The following is a 25,748-nucleotide window of genomic DNA, read 5'->3' as shown; positions in this document are numbered from 1 at the left end:
TCTCCCTTCCTTCCTTTCTTGCAAACTGAGATCCAGTTTTCCAGCATCACTTCTTGAAAAGACAATTCTTTCTCAATTGAGTGGTTTTTGCCCCTGTGCTAGAAATCAGTTGCCCACAAATATGAGCATTAATATCTGAGATTTCAATTCTGTTCCGTTGGTCTATATGTCTACCCTTGTGTCAGTACCATGCTGTTTTGATTACTGTGGTTCTGTAATAAGTTTTATGATCAGCAAATGTGAGTCTTCCAAAAATTCTTCTTTTTCAAGCTCTTCAGGGATGCTTTTTCTGCATCAACTGAGATGACCACATGGTTTTCCCCTTTCATTCTATAATGATACATTACATTAATTGATTTTCTTATGTTGAACCAAACGTGCACTCCAGGGTTAAATCTCACTTGATCATGGTGTATAATTCTTTTAATAAGCTCTTGGATTCAGTCTGCTAGTATTTTGTTGAGGATTTTTGCAGTTACATTTATAAGAGATATTGGTCTTTAGTCTTCTTTTCTTGTGAAATCTTTATCCAGCTTTGGGTATGTGGGTGATGTTGGTCTTATAATATATATAGAATGAGTTGGAGAGTGTTCCAATTTTTCAGAAGAGTTTGAACAGGATTGGAGTTGTCTTCTTGGAATGTTTGGTAAAATTCTCCTGTGAAGCCATCTGATCTCGGGCTTTTCTTAGTAGGGAGGTTTTTGATTAGTGAGTCAATCTCTTTATCAATAATTGATTTGTTGAGATCTTCTATTTCTTCTTGAGTCAAAGCAGGTAGTTTGTATGCTTCTAATAATTTGTCCATTTTATCTAGGTTATCTAATTTATTGGCATACAGTTGTTCATAGCATCCTCTTATAATCCTTTTTATCTCAATAGGGTCAATATTAATGTCCTTTTCATTTTGATTTTTATTTGCATCTTTTCTCTTTTCTTCTTTGTCAATCCAGCTAAAGGTTTGTTGGTTTCACTGATCTATTCAAAGAATCAGCTTTTGGTTTTTGCTGATTCTTGCGATTGGTTTTTTTTTTTCTATTTCATTTATCTCTGCATTAATCTTTGTTATTTCCTTCCTTCTGCTTCTCTAGGTTTAGCTGACTCTTCTTCTTCTAGTTCTTTTTTGATATAAGCAGCTAGAGCTATAAATTTCCCTCTCATTAATGCCTTCACTGCATTCCATAAGTTTTTGTATATTGTATTTTCATTTTCATTTGCCTCAAGATATTTTCTAATTTCACTTCTAATTTTCTCTTAAATCTATTGGTTGTTTAAGAGAATGATGGTTTCATTCCAAATATTTATGAGCTTTGTATTTCTTCCTCTGTTACTGATTTCTAGCCTCATTCCATTGGGGTCAGAAAATATACATTGTTTGATTTCAATATTTTATCAAAGTGTTGAGACATGTTTTGTGACCGAATGTATGGTCTATCCTGGAGAATGATCCGTATGCACTTGAGAAGAATGTGTAGTCTGTTTCTTTTGGATCCAGTGATCTATATATATCTGCTAGGTCTAGTTGATTTAGTGTATCATTCAAGTTCAATATTTCCATATTGATCTTGTGACTAGATGTTCTATCTATTATTGAGAGTGGTATGTTAAAGTCTCCAACTATTAATATAGAACCATCATTTTTTCCTTCAAATATGTCAGTATTTGCTTCATATATCTTGTGGCTCTGATGTCCAGTGCATATCTTCAGATTGAACTGTCACATTTATCAGCATATAATGACCATCCTTGTCACTTGTAACTGTTTTTGACTCAAAGTTTATTTTATCTGCTATTAGTATAGTCATCCCAGCTCTCTTGGTTACTCTTTTGGCACATATATTTTTTCACCCTTCTACCTTCAACCTACTGTATCTTTAACTTTAAGATGAGTCTTTTGCTGATAGCATATAGTTGGACTATGCCTTTTAGCCATTCTGCCAATCTTTGCCTTTTGACTAGAGAGTTTAATCCACTTGCATTAAAAGCCACTACAGATAATAGAGGACTTTCTTTTGCCATTTTGCTATGCAGCCCTGTAAGTCATTTTTTTTTGTTCCTCACTACTGTTAATACCTACTTTTATATTTATCTGCTTTTTTTGTGTTGTACCATATTGAGTATCTTCTTATGTGTATCTGCATATATTTTTCATCATTTTTCTTGTGGTTACCATGGGGTTAAAATTTAACATCCTGAATACATAGCAATTATACTTGGTTTGATACCAACTTAATTTCAATAGCATGCACACACATTTTTCCTATAACCTTCTGTCCCCCCATCATGTATTTGGATTTGTTACTATTTCTATCTTTGTACATTGTATGTCCCAAAACTTAGATTTATCATTACTTGTTATGCATTTGCGTTTTAACATCTGCAGGAAGTAAGAAGTAGAGTAACATACCAAGCAGTACAATTAAATAATGTAGGTATTTAATTTAATAATTACCTAATACACAGGTCTTTATTTCATTATGCTGCTAACCACTATCTAATACTCTTTTCCTTCAGTCTGAAGAACTCCCTTTAGTGTTGCTTGTAGAGCAGGTCCGGTTGTGATGAACTCCCCCAGCTTTTGTTTATCTGAGAATGTCTTAATCTCTCCTTCATTTTTTAAAAAATATTTTTATTGAGAAATCTTCACACACATGCCTTCCATACATGCTGTACAATCAGTGGCTCATAAAATTATCACATAGTTGTGTTTTCACCATGATTATGTCTTAGAACATTTGCATCACTCCAGAAAAAAAAGAAAAAGATGAAATTCATACATATACCATACACCTTACCCCTCCCTCTCACCGAACACTAGTATTTCCATCTACCCAAATTATTTTACCCTTTGTCCCCCTATTATTTATTTATTTTCTATCCATATTTTTTCACTCATCTGCCCATACCCTGGATAAAAGGAGCATCAGACACAAGGAATTCACAATCACACAGTCACATTATAAAATTACATCTATATACAATCATCTCCAAGAGTCAAGGTTACTGAAACACAGCTCAACAGTTTCAGGTACTTCTTTCCAGCCACACCAATAAACCATAAATTAAAAAGGGATATGCATTTAATGCATAAACTAAAAAGGGATATGTATTTAACACATAAAAATAACCCTCAGGATAACCTCCCAATTCTGTTTGAAATTTCTCAGCCACTGAAACTTTATTTTGTCTCTTTTCTCTCTTTTCCTTTTTGACCAAGAAAGCTTTCACAAACCCTTGGTGCTGGATCCTGACACAACCTGGGATTTCTGTCCTACATTGCCAGGGAGATTTATACCCCTGGGAGTCATGCCCCACATAGGAGGGAGAGCAGTGAGTTCACCTGCCAAGTTGGCTTGGAGAAAGAGGCCACATACGTGCAGCAAAAGCGGTTTTGCAGGAATAAGTTCACAGGATAAAAAAATATTGGCTGGCAGTTGTTTTCCTTCAGTACTTTAAGTATTTCAACCCATGGTTTCTGATGAGAAATTGACATTCAATCTTCATGGGACTCCCTTGTACATAAAACATTGCTTTTCTCTTGCAACTTTTAGAACTCTCTCCTTGTGCTTTGCATTTGACAGAGTAATCAATATATGATGGGGTGTATTTTTCTTCATGTTTATCCTGCCTGGTATTCTCTGAGCTTCTTGGATGGGCATATTCATATATTTTGCTAAGTTTTGGAAGTTCTTTGTCATTATTTCTTTGACTATTTCTTCTGTCTCTTTCTTTCATCTCCTTCTGATTCTCCCATAATATGTACCTTGGGGTGTTTGATGGTGTCTTTGGCTATTTTCTCTTTCAACAAATCTTTTTTTTATTTATGGTCCTCAGCCTGATTTGTTTCAAGTGCCATGTTTTCAGGTTCACTGATTCTATCCTCTGCCAGTTCCAATCTGTTCTTGAAATGCTTCTGGCTTTTTTTCTTTTCAGTTTTTTGTGGTCTTCAATTCCAGTAGCTCTGTTTCATTCCTTTTTAAGAATTCTATCTCTTTGCTTAGACTCTCATATTGCTTGTTCATTTATTCATTCATGGTTTTCCTAATATACTTTATTTCTTTCTCTGTACTTTTTTCTTGAGCATTTTTAAGATCATTTCTTTGAAGGCCTTATTTGGTATTTCCACATTCTCATCTTCTTCATTGACATGTTCTGGATATTTATCCTCCCCCTTTTGAGTACATCATCATTTCGTTTCTTTGTTTATCTTGTATTTTTAATTGCACACTGTATATTTTAATGTTTTTAGTGTCAACTCTAAGATTCACTCTTTGGGATGTATGCTTTTTGGTACTGTAACCAGCTGGTAATAAGGCAAAGAATTTTTTTGATCTTCAGTCCTCTTATCAGGAAGGTCTGCCCAGATTGAATACACTGGTCAGTGTTATCCCTGCCTTGTTAGGGCTCAGTCATGTTCTGGGCCTTTGCTTGTTAGTTGCTGTGGAGTTCCCTTGTTTACAGGAGTTCGGCTGTCCCTTCAGTTTGCAAAGAAACAAACTTCCCTCTCCTGGTTATTTGATTCTGGTAGATTATGTCCCAGTCTGACCACCTCTGTAGGAGGTGGAATTTACATTCCTCTCATTGTTTCACACTGTTTTTGCCTGAAGGGCAAATTCTGGGAGGAGAGGACTCACCCTTGAGTGGAACTTCCCAAGTCAGTCTTTCCCAGCCAATACAGGGTCAGGGACCCATGAAGGAGGCACAGACAGGCTCCAAAGTGCCTTGGGGAAGGACTCAGGAAGGGCACCAAATTTTCACTGATGGGAAAAGCTTAGATTTTCTTGGACTGCACAGCAAAATCAGTCTTTTCAGCTAATTATTCCCTGCAACCCTGGGGGAAGTGTTGCATCTTTAAATCATTGTCTCTGCCCCTGTCTGGGGCAGGTTGAAATAATAGTTGCCCTGAGAGCTGAGACCCAGCAATTCAAATCCACTAATCCAAAGCTGAGATCAGTAACTGGCTGTGCTTACCCCTGTTCTCGGGGATGAGGATTTTTGTCTCTCTCTTTCACCAGCAGCTAGCTGGGGACTGGACCTTGTGGTGGTCTGTCACAAAAGTGGTGGATGAGCACTGGTAGCCATTGCTCAGAGAGAGCAGTTTATAGTTCTTTATTGTAATTTGTCTGCTTCCTCCTACTCTCCTCTTGTCTGGCTTCTGGAATTTCAAAGTATTTCAGACAGTTCTTGCCTGTTTAGTAGTTGTTTTGGTGGAAGGGTTAAGTCTCGGAGCTCACTACTCTGCCATCTTCCCAGAAGTCCATATGGTAACTTTCATATTTAATTTTCTGAGGAACCACCAAACTGCTTTCTGCTTCTGGAAATTTTGGTGTTCACTGTCCTGATTCTGTTACTTCTCTGAGTGTGTCTCCTCATCTCCCTCCTTGGGTTCACTATCGACCACTTCAACCCCTCATTGTTTATTCTTCCCAGATGGTCTCAACCCACCCCAAGACTTCTATATTTAGTTATTTAAAAACATACATATTTAAATTAATTATTGAATAGTAAAAAAGTCATATTAAGACTGACACAAAAATTCTTCTAAGAGATGAAACTTAGTTTAAGAAGATACATTATTGGGCTACTCAGATGGAAAAAGACAAGTCCCAGGATAAAATCTGGAAGGAGGGAGCAGAACAAAGGAGGACTAAACTGATTTTCTTAAGAAAACAGGAGGACTTGTGGGAATGAAAGTGGAGGGGAGGTATTCCCCACAGGGGAAGGAGAAGATGCGTGGCATGAACTGAAGCTGAGTTGGTCAAAGTAGCTGAAAGAGCGTTTAAAAAGAAGCATTTCCTTCTCGATCAGATATACAAACAAGTTGTTTGTATACCTAGATTGTAAAGTCCCATAATCCGCCCCCTCCCCGATCTTCAAGAAATTCTGCTATCCACAAAGGACTTGCGTGAGTCTGTTTTTGTGAAACCTTCTCCTTAAAGAAGGGGAATGCTTCTGGATAAGTGAGGTATTCAATAAGGGAAGCACCTATGAAATTTTAGACAATGAGAGTCTCCAAAATTCTCAAAAAAGAATATGAAAATGAATCATCACAGCAATAACAATAATGTCATAAAATTTTCCATTAAATCTCCAGATACTATATCTTAGGAGGGTGTTGGATTTACCATGAGGCAGGAAATGGGGATTTAAACCCATCTTACCTGGATCTCAAGAAACATGGAGACCCTACTTTATAATTTTACAATTATAAAGTTAATAATGTTCATAATAAAGTAAATATTTTGAGTGATAACAAAAAATAAATAGAAAGAATACAGATTAACTATAATCCCACACCCTCAAAGCAATCATAATTAATATTTTGGGGCATTGCTCTCTTACCTATTTCCTAGGAATACTTGCATATATTTTAGTAATCTGTCATTTATACGCCAATCTTTTTCCCAAATTCTAAACCCATTTCTCCCATTTCTTTCAAATGCCTGTCCTATAGAACCCCAAACTTGAGATGCTCTAAATTGAATTTAACATCTTCCCTCCCAAATAAAGACCACCACTCCCCACTGCCTTTTGTTTTGCAGTTAATGACCATTTTTGGCTCATCATATTTTACCACCACCTTTGACTCCTCCTTTCATTCCCCTCCCTATCCAATAAGTCACCAAATTCAGTCAGTAAAAATCTCTGTGGTGTCTCTCTGACCTCTACTCTTTGTATACCCACCACCATCCCCTCATTCTCAGCCTCATTTCCTCCTAACTAGAGGTCCAGATAAGCCTCCCTGCAGCCCATCTCATTTCTCTCTCTCTCCCCACCCCCCCAATCCAACCCAACATGTTACATCTGATCCATAGTCCCCAAGCAGAGCTTTATCAAATCACTCTTCTGCTGGAGACCTTGAATGGCTCCCCATCACCAACCAAAGTAAGAACTAACTCTTCACCCTGGTATTGAAAGTTCCCCTAAAAGGACCCCATTCTCCATCAAGTTGGACTGCTCAGTTGCTCCCCTAAACACATTTCCCACTTTCCTAAACCTTGTGTTGTGTCTGCTGATAGACTCTTCCTCTCTTGGAATTCTAACCATTCTTCAAGGACTATGTCTGTTTCCAACTTTCCCATGTGACATTTTCTGTTCTCCCTCTTGGAACCTAAAAGAACACATTGTTTATGTCTCTGTTATTGCTTGTTTGGTCTCCTGCATGGTATCTGGAATTCTGCCTTGTTTACGTGATGGACTGTGTTTTGTTCATATCACTAGTCATCATTGTGTCTAACTTAGAGCCTTGCAAATGGTAGGTGTTCAAAAAGCACTTTCTGGAGTGTATTAATAGGAACTTCATTGCAGAATCAGTCAAGTGCTGCTGCATTCAAAAGAGAATATGAAAATGAATCATCATAGCAATAACAATAATGTCATAAAATTTTCCATTAAATTTCCAGATACAAAGCATTTCCTTCTGACACTGAGTATCTAAGGAAAGAAAGTGGTTATGTAAACCAAAATAAGAACTTTTACTTTTAAAAATTTAGATAAGTCAGCACCCTCCTTTTTAATATTAGAACCATGGTTAGTTGGTGTGGCACAGTGAACCAATCTGGTTCCACACCTGACTTCTGCCATAACCAGCTATTTGATGATCATCGAATTATCTCACTTTCCCACGGCTGTATCCTTATCTGTAAAGTGGAAATGCCCATGCCTACTTTGCAGGATTGTGGGGAGGATTGAATGAGAAATAATATCTGAGAAACTGCATTGAAATTCCACCTCTCTGCTATTCACTAGCTGAAAGACTTCTGGCAAGTTACTTAATCCTTCAAAGCCTCAGCTTTCTCAACTGTAAAAGGAGGATGAAAACAGTAATAGTTCCAAGCTGGGAAGGCTATTATGAGTATTACTTGGGTAATCTGAGATACAGTAAGCGTTCAATGTACTATATGTTAAGTAACATAATAAATCAATATTAAAGTGCCTAATATAGAGCCCAGCACATACAGAGTATCTAATAAGTAGTATTTTTATTAATATTACTTGCTCCAGGGGGATTTACATCAAAAGTACAACTACTATCCTGAGTGCAAAATCTTTTACTATATTCAGTCAATTATAAAGTTTCGAAGAAAGGATTCCAGTATTTGAGACGCGGTCATCTTTCCCTGAGTGGGAACAGTTTAGATCTACGGCATTGACAAGTACTAAGCAATCTCCTCATATTAATTCATTGTATTGATACTTTTGTTGTGTAGGGTTAGCCCTGCTATTTAGATAACAAGAATGCTACATTATAGAGTTATTTCATACAATGGAGGGCAGGAGACAAAGCTGTTGGTGAGACTGGTTCAGCTCTCTGACCCACACCCCATGAGGGAGCCCACAGAGGGCTGTTCTCCCACGTGGAAGCACATATAGGTGGCTGGGTCCTTTAGCAGGAAATCAAAGATTAATCAGCCAGAAAAATTCCAAGGGGGGCCATAACCACAGAATAATAAAAAGGAGATTTAAGAAAATGAAAATGCATCTTTTATTTTATAAAGTTTTATATCCCTTCTTCTGAAATGGAGAAAAACATAAGTAAACTATAACTTTTGTGTGTGTGTGTGTGTGTGTGTGGTATGTGAATTTTTTTTTTATTAATTAAAAAAAATTAACTAACACAACATTAGAAATCAATCCATTCTACATATGCAATCAGTAATTCTTAATATCATCACATAGGTGTATGGTCATCATTTCTCAGTACATATGCATCGATTTAGAGAAAGAAATAGCACGACAACAGAAAAAGAAATAAAGTGATAACACAGAGAAAACACAAATAAAAATAAAAAGTACAAAAATATATAAGAGAAAGAAAAAAAAACAAAAAAAACTATAGATCAGATGCAGCTTCATTCAGCGTTCCAACATAATTACATTACAATTAGGCAGTATTGTGCTGACCATTTTTTTTTAGACATCATACCATTCTACATATGCAATCAGTAATTCTTAACATCATCACATAGACGCATGATCATCGTTTCTTAGTACATTTGCATCGGTTTAGAAGAACTAGCAGTATAACAGAAAAAAATATAGAATGTTAATATAGAGAAAATAAATAAATAAAAGTAATAATAATAAGAACAAAACAAACAAAACAAAACAAAGCAAGAACCTATAGCTCGGATGCAGCTTCGTTCAGTATTTTAACATGATTACTTTACAATTAGGTATTATTGTGCTGTCCATTTTTGAGTTTTTGTATCTAGTCCTATTGCACAGACTGTATTCCATCAGCTCCAATTACCCATTATCTTACCCTGTTTCTAATTCCTGCTGAACTCTGTTACCAATGACATATTCCAAGTTTATTCTCGAGTGTCGATTCACATCATTGGGACCATACAGTATTTGTCTTTTAGTTTTTGGCTAGACTCACTCAGCATAATGTTCTCTAGGTTCATCCATGTTATTACATGCTTCATAAGTTTATCCTGCCTAAAAGCTGGATAATATTCCATCGTATGTATATACCACAGTTTGTTTAGCCACTCGTCTGTTGATGGACATTTTGGCTGTTTCCATCTCTTTGCAATTGTAAATAACGCTGCTATAAACATTGGTGTGCAAATGTCTGTTTGAGTTTTTGCCTTTAATTCCTTTGAGTAGATTCCCAGCAATGGTATTGCTGGGTCGTATGGCAATTCTATATTCAGCTTTTTGAGGAACCGCCAAACTGCTTTCCACAGTGGTTGCACCATTTGACATTCCCACCAACAGTGGATAAGTGTGCCTCTTTCACCGCATCCTCTCCAGCACTTGTCATTTTCTGTTTTGTTGATAATGGCCATTCTGGTGGGTGTGAGATGATATCTCATTGTGGTTTTGATTTGCATTTCTCTAATGGCCAGGGACATTGAGCATCTCTTCATGTGTCTTTTGGCCATTTGTATTTCCTCCTCTGAGAGGTGTCTATTCAAGTCTTTTTCCCATTTTGCAATTGGGTTGGCTATCTTTTTGTTGTTGAGTTGAACAATCTCATTATAAATTCTGGATACTAGACCTTTATCTGATATGTCGTTTCCAAATATTGATTCCCATTGTGTAGGCTGTCTTTCTACTTTCTTGATGAAGTTCTTTGATGCACAAAAGTGTTTAATTTTGAGGAGTTCCCATTTATTTATTTCCTTCTTCAGTGCTCTTGCTTTAGGTGTAAGGTCCATAAAACCGCCTCCAATTGTAAGATTCATAAGATATCTCCCTACATTTTCCTCCAACTGTTCTATGGTCTTAGACCTAATGTTTAGATCTTTGATCCATTTTGAGTTAACTTTTGTGTAGGGTGTGAGAGATGGGTCTTCTTTCATTCTTTTGCATATGGATATCCAGTTCTCTAGGCACCATTTATTGAAGAGACTGTTCTGTCCCAGGTGAGTTGGCTTGACTCCCTTATCAAAGATCAAATGTCCATAGATGAGAGGGTCTATATCTGAGCACTCTATTCGATTCCATTGGTCGATATATCTATCTTTATGCCAATACCATGCTGTTTTGACCACTGTGGCTTCATAATATGCCTTAAAGTCAGGCAGTGCAAGACCTCCAGCTTTGTTTTTTTCCTCAAGATGTTTTTAGCAATTCGGGGCACCCTGCCCTTCCAGATAAATTTGCTTATTGGTTTTTCTATTTCTGAAAAATAAGTTGTTGGGATTTTGATTGGTATTGCATTGAATCTGTAAATCAATTTAGGTAGGATTGACATCTTAACTATATTTAGTCTTCCAATCCATGAACACGGTATGCCCTTCCATCTGTTTAGGTCTTCTGTGATTTCTTTTAGCAGTTTTTTGTAGTTTTCTTTATATAGGTTTTTTGTCTCTTTAGTTAAATTTATTCCTAGGTATTTTATTCTTTTAGTTGCGATTGTAAATGGGATTCGTTTCTTGATTTCCCCCTCCGCTTGTTCATTGCTAGTGTATAGAAATGCTACAGATTTTTGAATGTTGATCTTGTAACCTGCTACTTTGCTGTACTCATTTATTAGCTCTAGTAGTTTTGTTGTGGATTTTTCCGGGTTTTCGATGTATATTATCATATCGTCTGCAAACAGTGATAGTTTTACTTCTTCCTTTCCAATTTTGATGCCTTGTATTTCTTTTTCTTGTCTAATTGCTCTGGCTAGAACCTCCAACACAATGTTGAATAATAGTGGTGATAGTGGACATCCTTGTCTTGTTCCTGATCTTAGGGGGAACGTTTTCAATTTTTCCCCATTAAGGATGATATTAGCTGTGAGTTTTTCATATATTCCCTCTATCATTTTAAGGAAGTTCCCTTGTATTCCTATCCTTTGAAGTGTTTTCAACAGGAAAGGATGTTGAATCTTGTCAAATGCCTTCTCTGCATCAATTGAGATGATCATGTGATTTTTCTGCTTTGATTTGTTGATATGGTGTATTACATTAATTGATTTTCTTATGTTGAACCATCCTTGCATACCTGGGATGAATCCTACTTGGTCATGATGAATAATTCTTTTAATGTGTTGTTGGATACGATTTGCTAGAATTTTATTTAGGATTTTTGCATCTATATTCATTAGAGAGATCGGCCTGTAGTTTTCTTTTCTTGTAATATCTTTGCCTGGTTTTGGTATGAGGGTAATGTTGGCGTCATAGAATGAATTAGGTAGTTTTCCCTCCACTTCGATTTTTTTGAAGAGTTTGAGGAGAGTTGGTACTAATTCTTTCTGGAATGTTTGATAGAATTCACATGTGAAGCCATCTGGTCCTGGACTTTTCTTTTTAGGAAGCTTTTGAATGACTGCTTCAATTTCTTTACTTGTGATTGGTTTGTTGAGGTCATCTATCTCTTCTTGAGTCAAAGTTGGTTGTTCATGTCTTTCCAGGAACCCGTCCATTTCATCTAAATTGTTGTATTTATTAGCGTAAAGTTGTTCATAGTATCCTGTTATTACCTCCTTTATTTCTGTGAGGTCAGTAGTTATGTCTCCTCTTCCATTTCTGATCTTATTTATTTGCTTCCTCTCTCTTCTTCTTTTTGTCAATCTTGCTAAGGGCCCATCAATCTTATTGATTTTCTCATAGAACCAACTTCTGGCCTTATTGATTTTCTCTATTGTTTTCATGTTTTCAATTTCATTTATTTGTGCTCTAATCTTTGTTATTTCTTTCCTTTTGCTTGCTTTGGGGTTAGCTTGTTGTTCTTTCTCCAGTTCTTCCAAATGGATAGTTAATTCCTGAATTTTTGCCTTTTCTTCTTTTCTGATATAGGCATTTAGAGCAATAAATTTCCCTCTTAGCACTGCCTTTGCTGCGTCCCATAAGTTTTGATATGTTGTGTTTTCATTTTCATTCACCTCGAGGTATTTGCTAATTTCTCTAGCAATTTCTTCTTTGACCCACTCGTTGTTTAGGAGTGTGTTGTTGAGCCTCCACGTATTTGTGAATTTTCTGGCACTCTGCCTATTATTGATTTCCAACATCATTCCTTTGTGGTCCGAGAAAGTGTTGTGTAAGATTTCAATCTTTTTAAATTTGTTAAGACTTGCTTTGTGACCCAGCATATGGTCTATCTTTGAGAATGACCCATGAGCACTTGAGAAAAAGGTGTATCCTGCTGTTGTGGGATGTAATGTCCTATAAATGTCTATTAAGTCTAGTTCATTTATAGTAATATTCAGATTCTCTATTTCTTTGTTGATCCTCTGTCTAGATGTTCTGTCCATTGATGAGAGTGGTGAGTTGAAGTCTCCAACTATTATGGTATATGAGTCTATTTCCCTTTTCAGTGTTTGCAGTGTATTCCTCACGTATTTTGGGGCATTCTGGTTCGGTGCATAAATATTTATGATTGTTATGTCTTCTTGTTTAATTGTTCCTTTTATTAGTATATAGTGTCCTTCTTTGTCTCTTTTAACTGTTTTACATTTGAAGTCTAATTTGTTGGATATTAGTATAGCCACTCCTGCTCTTTTCTGGTTGTTATTTGCATGAAATATCTTTTCCCAACCTTTCACTTTCAACCTATGTTTATCTTTGGGTCTAAGATGTGTTTCCTGTAGACAGCATATAGAAGGATCCTGTTTTTTAATCTATTCTGCCAGTCTATGTCTTTTGATTGGGGAATTCAGTCCATTGACATTTAGTGTTATTACTGTTTGGATAATATTTTCCTCTAACATTTTGCCTTTTGTATTATATATATCATGTCTGATTTTCCTTCTTTCTACACTCTTTTCCATATCTCTCTCTTCTGTCTTTTTGTATCTGACTCTAGTGCTCCCTTTAGTATTTCTTGCAGAGCTGGTCTCTTGGTCACAAATTCTTTCAGTGACTTTTTGTCTGAGAATGTTTTAATTTCTCCCTCATTTTTGAAGGATAATTTTGCTGGATATAGGAGTCTTGGTTGGCAGTTTTTCTCTTTTAGTATTTTAAATATATCATCCCACTGTCTTCTAGCTTCCATGGTTTCTGCTGAGAAATCTACACATAGTCTTATTGGGTTTCCCTTGTATGTAATGGATTGTTTTTCTCTTGCTGCTTTCAAGATCCTCTCTTTCTCTTTGACCTCTGACATTCTAACTAGTAAGTGTCTTGGAGAACGCCTATTTGGGTCTAATCTCTTTGGGGTGCGCTGCACTTCTTGGATCTGTAAATTTAAGTCTTTCATAAGAGTTGGGAAATTTTCAGTGATAATTTCTTCCATTAGTTTTTCTCCTCCTTTTCCCTTCTCTTCTCCTTCTGGGACACCTACAACACGTATATTTGTGCGGTTCATATTGTCCTTGAGTTCCCTGATACCCTGTTCAAATTTTTCCATTCTTTTCCCTATAGTTTCTGTTTCTTTTTGGAATTCAGATGTTCCATCCTCCAAATCACTAATTCTATCTTCTGTCTCTTTAAATCTATCATTGTAGCTATCCATTATTTTTTCTATGTTTGCTACTTTATCCTTCACTTCCATAAGTTCTGCGATTTGTTTTTTCAGTTTTTCTATTTCTTCTTTATGTTCAGCCCATGTCCTCTTCATGTCCTCCCTCAATTTATCAATTTCATTTTTGAAGAGGTTTTCCATTTCTGTTCGTATATTCAGCATTAGTTGTCTCAGCTCTTGTGTCTCATTTGAGCTATTGGTTTGTTCCTTTGACTGAGCCATATTCTCAATCTTTTGAGCGTGGACAGTTATCTTCTGCTGCTGGCGTCTGGGCATTTATTCAGATTTCTCTGGGTGTTGGACCCAGCAAGGTTGTAAGATTTTTCTGTGAAATCTCTGGGATCTGTTTTTCTTATCTTGCCCAGTACGTGGCACACATGGCACACATTTGTCTCAAGTATTTGGAATGGGTCTCCCCCAGTCACCGATCTCCGTGGCCTGGGGATTTCGGATCCAATTCTCTCCGTTGGTTCAGGGGCCGCGTGTGGTGGGGGCGTCAGCTGCCGTGGCTTGAGGGGACCCTGTGGCTGGTTGCCGGCCGCAGCGGGCCTGGGGGATTCCCCACCGGACCAGGAAGCCTCCCGTGGGGGGGGCTACCACGGCTTGGATAGCCCTCCTATCCGAGACTCGTATCCGCGGACTCGAAGCAGAGACTCGAAGCCGCCCGCAAAAGAGGGGTGCCGCCTGCCTCGGCTTGGGAAACTTGCTTCTCCAATACTCTCAGCTGGCCCGGAAAGGAGGGAGGGAGTAGCTCGGACCACCGCAGCTGCCGCTGATCGGGAAATCACGCACCGCTAGGGGGTCTCACCGCAGCCGAGTCTCGCAGTCAGTCTAGCCAGCCCAGACTTTGGATAGCCCTCTGATCTAAGATTCGTAGTCGCGGACTCAAAGCCGAGACTCGAAGCCGCCCGCAAAAGAAGGGCGCCGCCTGCCTCGGCTTGGGAAACTTGCTTCTGCGATACTCTCAGCCGGCCCGGGAAGGAGGGAGGGATTAGCTCGGACCGCCGCAGCTGCAGACGCTCGGGGGGTCTCGCCGCAGCCAAGTCTCGTAGTCAGACTTGCCAGCCCAGACTTTGGATAGCCCTCTGATCTGAGACTCGTAGTCGCGGACTCGAAGCCGAGACTTGAAGCCGCCCGCAAAAGTGTGGCGCCGGCCGCCTTGGCTGGGAAGCTTGTCTCTCTGCGTCTCTCAGCCAGCCCGGGAAGGAGGGAGGGATTAGCTCGGACCGCCGCAGCTGTGGCTGCTCGGGAAATCGCCCGCCGCTCAGGGATCTCACTCACCGCAGCCGAGTTTCGCAGTCAGACTAACCAGCCCAGACTGGGTTACGCTGTGTGTCCATTCCCTGCTGTAGCCCCGGGAGCTGTTCTGTACTGTTTCTGTTCACCTATTAGTTGATTTGGAGTCAGAGGAACTAAGACGCATGTACCTTACTAAGACGCCATCTTGGATCTCCTAAACTATAACTTTTAAAATAATATTTATATAACGTTATAAGTATTAGCACAGAACTCTAAATGCTTCTTAAATTCCACTCTTTTGAAAATTCTACTGTGTCAAGCTCATAGGAAGAGCTTAGTAAATATTTCTTGAATTTGAATTAATGAACAAATTAACGCCTATTTCAAGGTCTTCAGTAAAATGAAGCTTCAGACAATGTTAATGATTGTCAGCTGGAGTGGGGCAGCAGGAACACATCACAATCATTTGGTTTAAGAACAACTCATGATATATAAATTTATTTAGCAAAAATATCCTGCATCATCAAGTCAAGTACATAGGCTCTCAAAGAATAAAAATAGGGCGGGCCGCGGTGGCTCAGCGGGCAAGAGTGCTTGCCTGCCGTGCCGGAGGACCCCGGTTCGATTCCTGGCCCCAGCCCATGTAAAAAACAAACAAACAAACAAAATATAATAAAACAAGAAAATGTTTAAAAATGTTTCCCTTTCTTCCTCCCTTCCTTCCTTCTCTGTCTTTCCTTCCCTTCCTCCCTCTCTCTTAAAAAAAAAAAAAAAAAAAAAAAAAAGAATAAAAATAAACTAGATCCTCAGTCCCCTCAAGATTGAAAAGGTAAGTCCGCTCCCAATACAAAGGGTTATCAAGGAAAAGAGAATTCTAGAAGGGTCCTGCTCCCTTCCTACTACTTTTCCCCACTACACAATGGGACAGAGATGCAACAAGGGTGAAGCCCAGCTTCCAGCCTTCTCTGTGGTGCTCCGCCCCTTCTCCCCTCTAGTTCTTGGCAGAGCATCCTCTGAACCTTGTGGAATAGAATTTCTGGAGCATAATCTTAACAGAGTGGTAGATTATTAGATGCCACGGGTCATCTTAGAGGGCTCCTTACCAGTAATGCTCAACCCCAGTTGGAGCATATCACCTCACCTGGGGAGATTTTTCAAAACCCACATTCTTCTCTCCCTTGATTAAATATCTCTGATGGATGTGAGGGGTGAAATATTCCCACAGCTCTATCCCTAGTTACGAACCACTGATGTAAACTGAGGTTTTCCTTCACAGGTAAGAAATCAGGTCCATAGTAAACCAAGGAACTTGCCTACAATTGCAGTATAACCTCAAATCCAATCTCTCCTAACTCCCATATGAGCTTTCTCTAACTCTGGAATCCCAAGGCGAGTCTGAGTGAGCCCTCTTAAAATTGTATGCAAACTTAGGATATGTGTGCATATTGCATCTACCTGGGAGGGGAATCCAGGGCTCTTAACAGATTCTCAGAAAAAAAAAATTAAGAACCATAGGTTCAATTTTGCATTATCTAATTCCCTGGCTACTTTAAGAAATGTCTGGGTAAAGCAAGGCAGAAGTAGTTATGTGTGACTGGGGGTTAGAGCTCTGCATGACATGATCTGAGGGACAGAGTATCAGAACCTCTCTTTAATAGACCTCCAGTGCACTTTTGGACTTTTGCCTGAAGTCTCCTTGTGGGTTAATGGATGTTATTCCCATTTAAATAAAGATACCCTTAGAAAAAGAAAATAAGTCATTATCACACACAATGGAGATAAAGTCATCAAATTGCCTCCTAGTGCTTTGGAGATGCTGAAAGCAGATATGAAGGGTGGGGAGGGGACATCAGAGAATGAGGACAGCTCCACAGGGGAAAGGGCCTGATAATAAGACACCGGTGGACTTCAAAAGCCTGAGGCCCTTCTGCTTTCCTTTAATGACAATTCTGAAATGTGTAAATCCAGACACACCTGGACAGAGCAGAATCCTCATGAGCTGATCCTTAGACTGAGACCACTCAAAGCCCTGCATCAAATATATATGAACAGATAAGTAAATAAAGAGAAAAGTACCATGTTGCCCTGAACAGGTCCACGCACTGATTTGAGGAGCATTTGGGTAACTAGCATCTGGTGAAGTTGACTAGAAGCTGGCATCTGCCTCTCAGCATTCACCCCTGCATAGGTGGCTCCATGCCTTCTCACTGGGCTGTGTGACCAAGGCTAGTGGATCCAACCACATTTGCTAAATCCCAGTTCCCCCACCCCCTGGGGCTATCACCAACCCCTGACATTTAGGAGCAGTTAACCACTTTGAAAGAACAGACCTAAATGAGTTTCGGCATGTATGTGCTTTTCTAGCTTCCTGTTGATATCTTGATTTTATGCTGAAATATATTAAGGAAGGGCCCATCCTATTTCTTTATGGGTAAAGAATAGGTGGCTATTCTCTGCTGGGAGAATTTTATTTTGTTGAGTCCACAGATCCTGCTGACAAGTTACCCCTCTCCTGATATGGCTGGTCACACAGCTAAAGAGCTCCTCCTGCTGAAATCTCATCAAGAAAATCTCATTTGCAAAAAGCAGCTCCTCCTTATAAGCCCTGCATGTAGTCCACTGCTAGTGGCATAAAGTTTCTAATTCTTACCTAGGAACAAACCACTAAAAATCAATTATTACTTGAAGGAAACAGTGAGAGAAAATGCCAAGTGTTTGGTTCCTAAAATCGTGTTCAGTAAAATTGGATACAAGAAGCTCTACTTGAGCACTACCTTGGCCCCTAAATGTACCAGGTGTTGCCTGGTTTTCCCAGTTACACAGAATGTTCAAGCTGGATGGGATCTTAGAGTTAATGCTCTCACCCAAAGATGAGGAAACTGGGATCCTGAGAGAGGTTAAGGACTTGACTCGGAGTCACACAGAGAGTTGAAGGAAGCTGAAAGTACCACTGCATGGACTATGCCCATTTTCTTCCCTACTGACCACAGGATAATTGTTCTTACTGCTTGTTCTAGTTTGCTAGCTGCCAGAATGCAACACACCAGAGACGGATTGGCTTTTAATAAAAGGGGATTTATTTTGTTGGTTCTTCAGAGGAAAGGCAGCTAACTTTCCACTGAGGTTCTTTCTTACGTGGAAGGCACAGGATGGTCTCTGCTGGTCTTCTCTCCAGGCCCCTGGGTTCCAACAACTTTCCCCGGGGTCACTTCTTTCTGCATCTCCAAAGGCCTGGGCTGAGCTGCTAGTGCTGAGATGAGGAATGCAGAGCTGCTTAGCAGTGCTGCGCTACAATCTCTCATTTAAGCACCGGCCAATTAAGTCAAACGTCACTCATTGCAGCAGACACGCCTCCTAGCCGACTGCAGATGTAATTGGCAACAGATGAGGTTCACGTACGGTTGGCTTATGTCCGCAGCAACAAGACTAGGTATGCTCACCTGGCCAAGTTGACAACTGAATCTAACTAACACAGCACCCATTTCTGGTAGGTTTGGCATTTTTGACTAATTGCTGAACACTGGGAAGAATTTCACTTCCAGAGAATGAATTTTCTTCTTCTTTCTTTTCTCTCTCTTTTTTTTTCTCTATTGACATTGACCAAGTCTTTGGACATCTTGAAAACAGTTCTGTTCTCCCCACAGTGAAATCAGAGCTGTGCTTCTTGAGACACAGTCGAAGTGGTGTAAGAAAAGGGCAGAATCCATTTCTACTAAACAGACAGATTTCATGGCTCTTGTGATCAGAGCTCCTGTCTCTCTCAGATGTTGACAGTGGTGGGTAAAGGCATCAAACCTTCAGATCTTCTTCCGGGCTCTTCTTTCCTTCTAGAGAAGGAGGCTTTGTGAGGCAATACTTGTCAGGTGCTTTTAATGAGCTCTACATGTGTTTTCCTAGCAGCAAAATGTTTAAGTTACACCAGTGAAAAAATACTCAAACACAGTTCCTGAAAGAACCTGCTCAACAATGGAAAGGACCTTTACATCCAGAGGCACTGGCAAAGTCACGTGGGGCTTAGTAGACAAGTCAGAACCACTCTAGCATAAAAGGCATCTGGTGCTCTCGGCTCTTTCCATGGCTGGTAAAACCTGGCTCAGAGAGTATTTCCACACCAATTTTCATTCAGCCTCTGAGGACTTCCCCAACCCGTATCCTCAGTCCTTTGACCTAAAGTTTTATCTCCTTGTCATGCCTTCATGATGCTGTTCTCTGGGCTTCCCTAAAAAGGCCCCATATCTTCCCTTCCTTATCTTCACTCATCACTGACCACTGGCCTAGATACAATGACCCACACCCATCCTTAATTCCCTTTTGAAAAATGCCATTTGAATCACATAGTGGGGCAATGTATTTTTCAAGAATGGAATTCTGTTATGAAACACCACTGCCCCACTGCCTGGCTCAGCCTCACAAAGGGAATCAGTATATTTGCTTGCAGTATCTTGTTTAATAATAGTTTCTGATGCATAAAGATACCAAGAAAATTGCCAGGTTTATGTGTGAATCTTCTGGGCATCAAATGATCATTTTGTTCCTAGTTCAGGGATCCTTCTTAAAATTTCTTTGAATCCTGTCTAGTTTTTAAATTATTATGACCCAGGCATGTGTGCCAAGAAATACAAAACCCAGTCTACTGTGTCTAGCTTGAGCTGAAATGCATTTGAAAAGGTTTTGAGATGGGATTTCTTATTTAGGAAGCTCCCTGCCTGGCACATAATAACAGCCCTGTTTCTCACAATCGATTCCTTGGAATCACCCGGGACTTGATTAGACAAGAATAAATACAAAGATCCCAGAACAGCCGGTGGTTTGTGAGGAGAACTTGCAAGATGGAATTTACCCTAAGGTTGGGCATTTTTGCCATGGATTTCAAAAGGAATTTTCAGAAACTGTGCAAAGAGGACAGTTGGGTACATACTTACAGATGTGTGGCTGCAGGCTCTGTAGTGTATCTGCTTTCTGGAAAGTGTGGGGGAAAGGGAGAGCTTGACATACACATTCAGAACTCTGAAATGCGCATTGGACTCACTTATGATTGGTTTACTCAAAGAAGGGAATGTTAGGTAAACATAAAGAACTGTCTTCAAGGATGACATATTACACATTTTTGCTCTTTAATGGATATATATAAAATTGGTCAAAGTATGTATTACTGTTTAATGAAAAGTATAAATCACTTTCCCTCTTACTGTCCCATTTTCCTTCAAGGAAATTCTTTCAAGCACTCTTTTATAGTCAGTGCTAGATTCTTTGTAGCCAAAGGAACACTGGGGAGAAATTTATATTTTAAATATAGTCATACAGATTAGGATTCTTCAGGAAAGCAACTATTCAATGATATTTATAGCAGAGAGAAGCCGATATAGACCATCTTTATTGTTACAATGGATATTACTGAAAGGTTTTATAGTTCAAAATAATACAAGTGGAAACAGATTTAGGTATGTGTGTGTGTGTGTGAATGTGTGCATATGTTAAATATCTAACCATGACCTGATGCTCAGATTTAATAGAAACGGCTTTGAGCAACATATTTCATCAACTATAAATTTTTATCCTTGTAGGGCTCAAACTCAACAAAATTGGTTCAACCCAAAACCTCTGAGCCTAAACCTGGAATGAACCATGACTCAGGAAGTGTCTCAGCAGCCACGGTTTTTTACTCAATTTACCCCCAGAGAGCAGCATGTGTAATTCCTCTCTTCAACTGAGTCTGAAGAAGAGATTCAGCTGATCAGAAAATACAATGTACTTCCATCCAGCAGAAAAAAAGGAAGCTGGGGCCTTGTAAACGCAGAAGGAAGCCATTTTCTGGGTGAACAGTCAGACAATAGAAAGACCATGGGCCTCTGTTGAAATGTGATTGATCAGGACTCTGTACTTAAAAATGAACTTTCAGCAGAGACCGAAAGCAAAGGGCAATTAGAAACACCCAAATTTCCCGGGTGGCAAGAACTGCTCAAGAAGGGAAATTCAAACAGAACAAGAACAGAAACTGCTCCCTTAGTCATCCCTAAGGGTTTTTATCAGTTTCTTCTTGAGGAAGGACAAAATATCATTGTCTGTTGCATATAATAAAGTTTAAAATCACTGCACAGAATTGCATAGTTTCTATTATATAGAATGGGTTCAAGCAATTTCAGCAATTCCTTTTGCCCTCTTTACAAGGTCCACAGCATAATAATCCCTGTAAATAAAGATACTGAGACTCATTGAACCTTATTTGTCACTGATCCATTGTATTCAAGATTCTGAATCCCTTGGGCCCCTGTGGGGACCAGAGTCAGGTCTTAGATTGCCAGGTCAAGGGCAGTGCTGGGGGGCAATGGGGACATGCTGTCCTGCAGGGACAAGCCAAGGCAACCAAGAAACACCGTGTCTAGATGACTCCACATGTCCCAAACGAAATCATTCCAAATAAAAACTCATTCACAAAAAACCCTAAAAAGTTTATAAGAATATACACAAAAAGCTCAATCATCTAGGAGAACTTTGTTAGGAAAAAAGCTTAAATGGAATAAAGACTTTGCTATAAAACCATTAATTTATTTGCTCCACATATTCTCTAGTTATTGTATTCTAACAATTCCAACTGTATGTTTTGTTGGAAAGGGTGTCAGTACAATCACGGTTGCCACAAAAGCTGTTGCAGACAGCCAACAGGTTACATTGGAAAGTCCTTTAACAGTTTTAGAACCACATAAGAAGTTCAGGGATCTCACTGAATTTTACTAATAAAGGTTGCTATAAAATATATCATATTGCAGCCTATCTATCTATATGCAAGTAATCTTAAATTTTTCTGTTACGATGCTAAAAATATCAAAATTATTTATTTTTCTATCTTAATCTGCTTGTGTCTCCCAGCTCTACCAGCCAATTTCATTACATCATTTTTTTTCCTTCTTAGAGAAATTGTGGCTTTGCAGAACAATAGGTATAAAATACAGTGTCCCCATATACCACCCTATTATTAACACCTGGCATTGGTGTGGACCATTTGTTATAACGGATGATAGCATGTTTTTATAATTGTACTATTAACTATAATCCATGGTTTAATTAATTTCAGGTTCACTGTTTGTATAGTGCAGTCCCCATGGAGTTTTTAAAAAGTTTCTTGTTCTGTTACCATATACACAACCTAACATTTCCCCCTTTTAACCACATTCAGATTTATTTCAATGCTCTTGATTATGTTCACCACCATCCGTTACCAAAACATTTCCATAATTCCAAATAGGAACCCTGCACATTTTAAGCCTTAACTTCGCAGTCCCTATCCCCATCCTGTCCCTTAGCAACCTATATTCTAGATTCTGTCTCTGTGAGTTCACTTATTCTAATGTTTCAAATCAGTAAGATCATACACTATTTGTATGTCTTTTTATGTCTGGCTTATTTCACTCAACATGATGTCTCCAAGGTCCATCCACGTTGTCACATGCCAGGGCTTCATTCCTTTTTATGGCTAAATGATATTCCATCTAAAGACCTCCAGTAAAGGTGACCATCTGGGTAATTATAAATCCCGCTCCTTATTACTTTTTATATTACTGTCTGTTTTCCAATGCATTCTCTGTTCCCTACCAAGGGCCGCAACCTCCAGGGCCTTTTTACATATTAAGACAGACAGTGGGACATCAAGACAGGATATATGGGCCAATTCATCACTGCATTGCCCCACATCATAACACTGAGGATTGTTTTGACACTACACTTAAAAGTAAAGCCCTGCACTTACCACAGAGATGCCACACTTCTTCCTTACTTCTGCAGTGTATCTTGGCATAATCACCTCAACTTTGGTTCTGGCCATTTCCTTTTCTATCATTACATACAGATAAGTTGGGTCAGCTATTATTCAAGGGTCCACTTGTTTCTCTGCTTTTTATTTCCCCCGTCCTTTTTTTTGTGCTTCAGATTTTCCTACTTCTCTTAGAACCAAAATTGCTCATTTTGAAATGTTCAAGAATCTAGAGGCCTACAGAAGTACAATTTATCTTGTTACAAATTATTTTCCTTTTTATTTATCCATTTTATTATAGTTATATCATCATAATGATTGTTTAAAATTTGAGTGCAGCTAGGTTAAAGTATCTATGAATTTCATTCCAAGATAGTTAAAGGGGAAATATAAATTAGTTGTTATAAAAGGGATTTTTTGCTCTGATAGGGCTAAAAACCACTACTTTGGAACCAAAGTGCACAGTCTGCTAAAGGAATAACATTTTGTTTTTCCTCATAGGCTGTGAAAATAAAGACTACAATCCAGAATTGGAAATTCCTTCTCGTTTACTAGCTACACATGAAAAGGAATGAGGGACGTGGTTTCCAGCCAAAAGCTGGGCAGTTCCCTTCTATAAGTTCACAACATCTCAACAGGCTCCCATTGTACCTGAGCACAGCCTAAGAATCTCTCAACACCTTCTGAGAACTGCTCTGTGATCCACAAAGCGGGGGAACGGGGTCTCCTGAGAACACAGTGAACAAGTTCCTAAAAGCCTCAAAATGCCAATCAAAAGTGAGAACTGATCATTTATGTTTGAAAATGAAAATGAGGATGGCTCAGAAGAACCAAAGGGGATAAAATCATAAATGAAAAAGTAACGTTAAGCACCACGAATTGTAATTTCTAATAATATTTATGTATGTATAAGTAAAAATTATAAATAAAAACATTTAATGTAATGAAACATTTGCTCAGAAGAAGAAAGGTGCTTGCAACATAGAAAATCTGTAAAAGAGTGATGATGACTTGTCGAGGGAATAAAACTGGACTGCGTTTGGTTAGGGGTGTTGATACGTGAAACCCAAAGGCCTGTTTACTATAAGGACTGCTCTGTCTTGTACCCTGTGGTCCCTTAACTGGGCTTCACTTAGCTCTGCCTCTCGCTTCCCTTGAATCTCCAGGCTGAGCACAGGAAAAGCTTTTGAATGCAGGCCTGTGACCTGCCCATACCACTCGTCACCCAGGAAACCACACGGCCGGTGCCCAGCATTGCCCAGCAGTGCCCAGAAGCGCCCAGCAACTTAGCCACTTCTGTCTCTCTACAGCCCAGTGTATGACATAAGCCTGTAGTCACTTATTTGCTCTCATTAAGGTCTCCTCTCACACCAAAAGGTTTTTAGGAATCACCCCCAGGAACAAAAACGTGAACACTGGTACAGCTTTTCAATCCTTCATACATAGGCATTTGTAATCTATCTCTGGTCTGGAATACAGATAAAATTCATTTACCCTTTTGCTGGGCTTACTGCAAAGAGAGCTGATACATCTTAAAGATTTGGAGGTTAAAGGTAATAGAAAGTCTTAGTGAGAAATGTACTGTAAAAGAAGACCTGAATGCTAGATCTACCTCCATCGCTCAGTACGGTGTGACCCAGGCCCCATGTGCATCTTCCTCAATTTGGCTAGAGCGACACCAAGAAAATCTACCATAATGTTTTCACCTCTTGAACAAACACCATTAACTGTAACTCCTTTATGGACCATTTGTGTTACATTCACCTTTCTCCTTCCGGGTAAATAAGCAATTCATATACCAGGTATCGTGCTAGATGCCAGGAAAACAAGATGAATAAGAACACGGTCCTTCCCTCCAGACGCTTTCACGCCTAGTGACTGAGATCGTCAGAGCCACAAATAATTAAAAACAGAGGCACAGGGGAAGGAAGAGAGCCAGAGGACCTAGGTGGACAGAGCATAAATTCTTATCAAGAGAGCAAGTCTTCCCTTCTTGCAGAGAAAATGAGGTGGGGATCAGACAGGTAATATTTGTGAAAGCCCTTGGAAAAGCATAAGGTTCTCATCTCTTCGTGGGCACTCATGTCATGCTTTCTACCTCCCTTATCTGATCACATCTACACTGTAGTTTTGGGCAAAACTGTAAATAGGCAGAAGGGAAGTAGGACCCAGCCATACTTCATATTTCACAACTTTCCCAGATTAACTGACTGTTTAGGTAATTGATTCCGAAAGGCAGTACTCCCAGTAGCCAATAGGTTGAGAACCAGACAGAACTGAATAAGATAATATGCGAAACTCCGCAGGCTCAATTCCCAGCATTGACTTTTGTGCATTAGTATGCATCAGCATCCAACTTCTCAGCTGGGAGACGGGATAATAAGCGATGAATCACCTTATAGATCATCAAGGTTGTGTGCACGCTAAATGAATCTTTGTACCATGGCAGCCATGCAACATTTGGACTTGACTGATAATTCTGTACAAAATTGGCCATTGCTGCAAAGGATAATGAATTAATAAGATGAAAGTAGAATTAAAAGTGCTTTGTCATCTAAGTGTCTACACCCAGCCAAAAAGTTATAGCTGGAATTGAGTCGATGTGAATAAAGACAAAAATTCATATTTCTTGCTCCCTAATCATAGGGTTCAGCTAGTACCAGGAACATGTTCATTGTGAAACTTAATCACTAAGACAAAAAAAAAATGTTTCTCATCAATTCTCAAAAATAGCAAGACTTACAACACATGCTGTTTGCTGAGGCACATCCTGACCTCTTCTCCGTAACAGTTTTATTTACAAGTTTCTTAATCAACCCCACTGCCTGCTGGTAAAATTAGATACTTACTGATCATGGTGCCT

At 39.1% G+C, this 25,748-nt stretch overlaps 1 protein-coding gene and 1 long non-coding RNA gene across 2 annotated transcripts in view; one reads left to right on the top strand and one right to left on the bottom strand.

The window, feature by feature from the left end:
* The window catches only part of KCNAB1 (potassium voltage-gated channel subfamily A regulatory beta subunit 1), a 443,831-nt gene that overhangs the window by 398,211 nt on the left and 19,872 nt on the right, over positions 1–25,748 (bottom strand). The gene's annotated exons all lie outside the window — the stretch shown is intronic.
* LOC143684154 (uncharacterized) lies at positions 22,493–23,748 on the top strand. The gene is made up of 2 exons (XR_013175878.1): positions 22,493–22,656; positions 23,387–23,748. It is a non-coding gene; the product is annotated as an uncharacterized LOC143684154 (long non-coding RNA).

This window comes from Tamandua tetradactyla, chromosome 5 (genome assembly GCF_023851605.1).
Source record: "Tamandua tetradactyla isolate mTamTet1 chromosome 5, mTamTet1.pri, whole genome shotgun sequence".
Lineage (NCBI taxonomy): Eukaryota > Metazoa > Chordata > Mammalia > Pilosa > Myrmecophagidae > Tamandua > Tamandua tetradactyla.
The sequence above is the reverse complement of the archived record's forward strand: the minus strand, read 5'-3'. Positions and strand labels throughout refer to the sequence as shown.